The 6,633-nt window shown below is 39.3% G+C and overlaps 1 non-coding gene across 1 annotated transcript; it reads right to left on the reverse strand.

Moving 5' to 3' along the window:
* Positions 1-5,164: 5,164 nt before the first annotated feature.
* On the reverse strand, positions 5,165-5,239 carry Trnat-ugu (transfer RNA threonine (anticodon UGU)). The gene has a single exon. It is a non-coding gene; the product is annotated as a tRNA-Thr (tRNA).
* Positions 5,240-6,633: the final 1,394 nt, after the last annotated feature.

Genomic DNA, 6,633 nt, shown 5'->3' on the forward strand with positions numbered 1-6,633 from the left:
AGTCGGCTTCTACCAGTCTTTCCATTCGTCGGTACAAAATTCGTGTTAGTATTCTGCAGCCATGGCTTATTAAACTGGAAATTTTAACATCTGTCAACACCTGCTTTCTTTGGGATTGGAATTATTATATTCTTCTTGAAATCTGAGGGTATTTCACCTGTCTCATACATCTTGCTCACCAGATGGTAGAGTTTCGTCAGGACCAGCTCTCCCAAGGCCGTCAGTAGTTCTAAGGGAATGTTGTCTACTCCCGGGGCCTTGTTTCGACTCAAGTCTTTCAGTGCTCTGTCAAACTCTTCACGCAGAATCATATCTCCCATTTCATCTTCATCTACATTCTCTTCCATTTCCATAATATTCTCCTCAATTACATCGCCCTTGTGTAGACCCTCTATATACTCCTTCCACCTTTCTGCTTTCCCTTCTTTGCTTAGAACTGGCTTGATATGCATACAAGTGGATCTCATTTCTCCAAAGGTCTCTCTAATTTTCCTGTGGGCAGTATATCTTACCCCTAGTGATATGCGCCTCTACATCCTTATATTTGTCCTCTTAGCCATCCCTGCTTAGCCATTTTGCACTTCCTGTCGATCTCATTTTTGAGACGTTTGTATTTCTTTTTGCTTGCTTCATTTAATGCATTTTTATATTTTCTCCTTTCATCAATTAAATTCAGTATCTCTTCTGTTACCCAAGGATTTCTACTAGCCCACGTCTTTTTACCTACTTGATGCTCTGCTATTTCTTCCTTCAAAGCTACCCATTCTTCTACTACTGTATTTCTTTCCCCCATTCCTGTCAATCGTTTCCTAATGCTCTCCCTGAAACTCTCTAAAACCTCTAGTTCTGTCAGTTTATCCGTGTCCCATCTCCTTAAATTCCCACCTTTCTGCATTTCTTCAGTTTTAATCCACAGTTCATAACCAATAGGTTGTGCTCAGAGTCCACATCTGCCCCTGGAAATGTCTTACAATTTAAAACCTGGTTCCTAAATGTCTGTCCTACCATTATATAATCTATCTGAAATATTGCAGTATCTCCAGGTCTCTTCCACGTATACAATATTCTTTCATGACTCTTGAACTAAGTGTTAGCTATGATGAAGTTATGCTCTGTACGAAATTCTACCAGGCGGCTTCCTCTTTCATTTCTTAACCCCATTCCATATTCACCTACTACATTTCCTTCTCTTCCTTTTCCTACTATCGAATTCCAGTCACCCATGATTATTAAATTGTCTCCCTTCACTACCTGAATAATTTCTTTTATCTCATCACACATTTCATCAATATCTTTGTCTTCTGCGGAGCTAGTTGGCATATAAACTTGCACTACTCTGGTAGGCGTGGGCTTCGGTCTTTCTTGGCCACAATAATGCGTTTACTATGCTGTTTGGAGTAGCTTACCCGCATCCCTATCTTTTTATTCATTATTAGATCTACTCGTGAATTACCTTAATATTAGCCTTCCTAATACTTAAAACTATATTCGATGTCAACAATGACGCCGGTGGGCAGACTAACATGAAATTACTGACCGTCGAGAAAGTCACGAACACATCCGACAAGCTGATGTGCCCTTCACAGGAAGAGGTTTTTCGCCACAAACGCGGAAAACTGAAATCCGGCAAATGAGTAAAAAATATATATTCACTGACAATAAATTAGTATACGTACACAACATACACCACAAGTCTGGGATTTCTCTATTACGTAATAGTTTTTGTGATTGTATCTTGCAGCTTTAACTTTGTTTAATTAAAAGAGATTTTAAAAGGACCCAAAGAACGTTTTGGACTACGCTACAAATCGTTCTGTTGGCACAGTCTTTACTTCGTAATCACTTTCGTTGAGTTCGGCGACTCTCAACCAAAATCTCCAACCTAACCGAGACAATGCGTTACATCACACTCGAACGAAGTAATTTTATATGGATAAGGATCTCCATGACCTGTCGACGTCTAATATAAAAAATCTCCGAAGCATTCTCCTCAAATAGATCGCAATCTTCACTTCACCTTTTAACTGTTACCATTTCAGAATTAAAAACCAAATTCATAGAAAATTTGGCTACCAATCACAAAACTAGAAAAATAAAAATAATAATAGTGAGAACGTGAAACAGGTTAGCAAAAACCATAAACAGGAGATTCTACAGAAATGAAAAGTGAGAAAGGGAATTATTAATATTATCGACCGTTTACGAAGTCTAGGCTACGAGAAGGATGAAACCACAAATCGATTAATTGGTGGAAGAGGTGTTTTAAGATTAAATATAAACAAGAATTACAGAAAAATATATCGAAGCTATATTATGAAAAATTGCTAAATGTGGAGACAAATTGTGTTCTTCAGTATTAAATGAGTTTGTGCCCCTAGTACGGATAAAACAGTAGGGCTATCTGCAGCATCAGAAGAAACATCGGATATGTGTTTCATATTTCATCGAAGCCTGCAGTCTATACATAAACAAAAAATCACTAAAGGGAATTTACCTACGAATAAGTTTTGGTAAAGAAACACAGGGCCCAAATACGTATGTAGCCTTAATACGCACTACAACTGTGTTTGAAAATCGCTATAGTTGCCTTGGACTAACGACGAGCAAATATCAATATAACCTGTACAGCCTGTACGCTTTCCAAAGCTGTTATCCATGAAAAAGCAAAACGGCGTATGGTTAACAAAATACAATTTGACTCCGAAACAATTACATTAGCTGACAATGGGCACTGACTTTAGTCAATGGGCACTGTTGAAAATTTGTGCCAGACCAGGATTAGCACCCGAGTCCCCTGGTTACTAGGGAGAGGCAATGATCACTGTGTCCGAATTACGCAGTGGTCAACATAATTGCACGAAATGCCCAAGCATGCCGTCCGCAGAACCAAATTCCCAATTCCTCCACAGACCGCTAATGTAGTGCTCCTTGTACATTATCATCCTCGCCTTAATTATACAGTATATGCCCAAAAAAACAGACACCGAATATATACAAACTTGGCCTTACGAACATTGCAGACGCCGTCTATGTAACACACGTCACACTTCAAAGAATTTACAAATTCTTTGCATTGTTTACTATAGACCACGAATCAAGTAACGTAAAAAAAAGCACTGCGTCTATTGCGATCATGATTCAGAGTTAAAAAAAAACTAAGAAGTCGCCTACATATTACAGTTGCTGCCGAAAGAGGAGAACCATTATTTTTCCACAAACGGAAATATAGTTAAAATTACGCTTCTATTTCGGCTAGTTTCGGCGGTACTAAAATTTGTAGTTAAAGTTACACAGCGGACTCTCTCCCCCCCCCACCCACCCGAAACGTAGTTTTCGTGGCTGTTGTGCAACTTTTGTACACAGCTAGAGAAAGTGTGTTAAATATGCCGCGGACGGAAACACTAGGCTACGCTACAGGGCAATCTGCAAGCACAACGTTTACTTGGCATTCATAATCGTTGGCATAAATAACTCTCAAACAAATTACCCGCTTACAACCTAAGTTAGATCTAGGACTACACTACCCATCGGCCTGTCATCACAACCAAAATTTCATTGAGGAGATGTTGGGGGGGGGGGGGGGGGTGGAGTTCCTGTATCTCTCTCTAGGCAAAACTGTCAGTTATTGTAAATTGATTGTCACTCTCAACTACAAGATTTACTAATGATAAACACTTTTGAGGCGGCTCCTAATTGTAGAATAGTTCTCTTCGTCTTACTTGGCATAAATTGTTCGCTGGCGTCCCTTGTTGTTGTCCTAGCAGACCGAACGCACCGCACATCCGACACCTTCGGAACGACTCACTGTCCAGTTAGCAACTGAGCCGGGCACTGTTTACATCCTGAAAGGAAACCTATGCAAAGATGTACACTCAAATGGTACGACTGAGTAGTGCACACACACACACACACACACACACACACACACACACACACATTAATATCTGTGGAATGTCCATCGACACGCCCAGAACAAAATTCTTCTCGCGAACGTACAGCATCTCCGAAAAAAAATCTCGTGACTATATTCCGGCGTTACGGCCAGGTTCTCATTCAACTGAGCAAAAAATGGTACATTAGGAATTTTTTTTTGAGACAGTGAAAATACATTCGAAGGATCTGTTTGGGAATTACGAGTGATCATACTATGAACTTTATTTTAGATTTTCAGTAAAAAAAAAAAAAAAAAAAAAAGAACAAAATGGCGCCCGTAATTGATCAAGGGCCTGCGAGTCTGAAGTACGCAGACTGCGTGCAGTGTTGCCGCTCAGATGTTACCTGAAATCAAAAATGGATAACATCAGTCGATATTACATAAAATTTATGGGAGCTCATACCTAACCGCAACGAAACAACCTTAAATTTAACGATACGGTGCAAATTCGAACTTTGAGTTCGATTTTTTGGGGGTTTGTTTCACTCCGTATGCCTTCACAAAAATTGGTTAATATTAATCAATGTCATATATTATAGGTATAAGCTCCTAAGAAAAATGTTTACTGTTCTGAGTCAGAGGTAGAAGTTAAGAGATTGAACCATTTTTAGATAATGCTGCATGCCGTTCTGAGAAAATCGTTTCTCGAAAACAAAAAAAAAAGTTCAAAGTTTAGGGAAAACTTTCAGTTATATTATTACTTCGATATGCATGAACTAAGTGTTACACATATTTTTTTAATGTCGCTGAACACGAATCTGACCTCCGTATTGGATTAGCCGTTTTGAATATTGAAAATCTAACTTCAAAGGATTATGTTTTGACCAATTTTTACCAAATATGTATTTTCGTTATTTACGTTTAGTGTGCAATTCAAGGAGTACTTATCACCCCTGCCTCTAGCTCGAATTGTTCCTAGATAGCAATTCCCTGTTCTTGGCAGGAAAAGCCGATCTGTCTAAGCTGGATATGCAGCACTCGGCAGCCTGCACTCGATATTCGTCCGTATTGTCGGCGAGTATGTTTGCATGCATTCTGCAGTATGAATCATTTTGTGCACGTGCGTCACGGGACGAGCTTTCATCTACATCTATATGGATACCCTGCAAATCACATTTAAGTGCCTGGCAAAGGGATCATCGAATTACCTTCACAATTGAAAATTAATTGAAACCCTCAGCTGTCGACAGGTGTTGTTGATACACTTCGATGGGGACAGCTGAAAATGTGTGCCCCGACCGGGACTCGAACCCGGGATCTCCTGCTTACATGGCAGACACTCAATCCATCTGAGCCACCGAGGGCACAAATGAATAACATAGCACGACTGCAGGGATTTATCCCTTGCACGCTTCCCGTGAGACTCACATTCCCAACTGTCCACAATCCACGTACGTAATGTACATAATAGGTATTTGCCCATCCACTCATTACTGGCGCACACTAAGGTGACGATTCCCGTAAGAATTTGGGCAACCTGTGCGCATTCGAACAGACGAAAGTCAATGGCTGGGTAGCGTTTAACCATATATATGAAGATAGTAACTGTTCTCGAAAGAACTGGCGCCACTCATGACCGAGCAGCTTCTCTAGAATACATGATAGACCGGCCGATGTGGCCGAGCGGTTCTAGGCGCTTCAGTCGGGAACCGCGGGACCGGTACGGTCGCAGATTCAAACCCTACCTCGGGCATGGATGTGTGTGATGTCCTTAGGTTTAAGTCGTTCTAAGTTCTAGGGGACTGATGACCTCAGATGTTAAGTCCATTAGTGCAAAGAGCCATTTGAACCAATAAATGATTAATTAATTGAAACCCTCGGCTGCCGACAGGTGTTGTTGACATACCTCGATGGGGACAGCTGAAAATGTGTGCCACGAAGTATATCAACAACAACAGTCGGCAGCTGAGGATTTCAATTCGATATATCGAAATAAATTGATATCTCGAAAGTATTCAACATCACGAAATATATCGATACGTCGAAATATATCGATACATCTGTAAATATGGAAAAATCGATATATATCGATATATCTATATATGGGTGTACCGCAAAGTACATCGAATTATCGAAATACGTCGAAATATCGAAATATATCGATAGGAAGTCATATATCGATATATCGACATATATACATATCACGAAATATATCGATATGTAGAAATATATCGACGTATCGACGTATACTGATATATCGATATCGCGAAATACACCGACCCCGCGAAATTCATCGATATTGCGAAATGTGTCGATATCGTGAAATGTATCGATACCCAGAAATATATCGGTATCACTACATAAACCTTTGTCTCGAAATAATTAGATGTCTCGGTAAAAATCGATATACCGATATATATCGATATCTCCAAATGGAAATGTCGAAATAAATAGATATCGCGAAATAAATCTTTAATTCGGCTAAAATAGATATCGATTTATGTCGATATATCGAAATATATCGATGTCTCGATATCAACCGAAATCCCTAAATAAATTGGTATCTCGAAATAAACCAATTACTGAAATAAATCGATACTTCGAAATAAATCGATATCTCGCGATAATTCGATATCTTGAAATAAATAGATACATCGGTATAAGTCGATATATCGAAATAAATCGACGTATCGAAATGCATGGGAAATTTTCTTTCAATAAAATGTTTGTTTTGTTAAAATGCTTGGTTTGAAAACAAA

The sequence above is a fragment of the Schistocerca serialis genome, chromosome 3 (assembly GCF_023864345.2).
Source record: "Schistocerca serialis cubense isolate TAMUIC-IGC-003099 chromosome 3, iqSchSeri2.2, whole genome shotgun sequence".
NCBI classification, from domain to species: Eukaryota; Metazoa; Arthropoda; class Insecta; order Orthoptera; family Acrididae; genus Schistocerca; species Schistocerca serialis.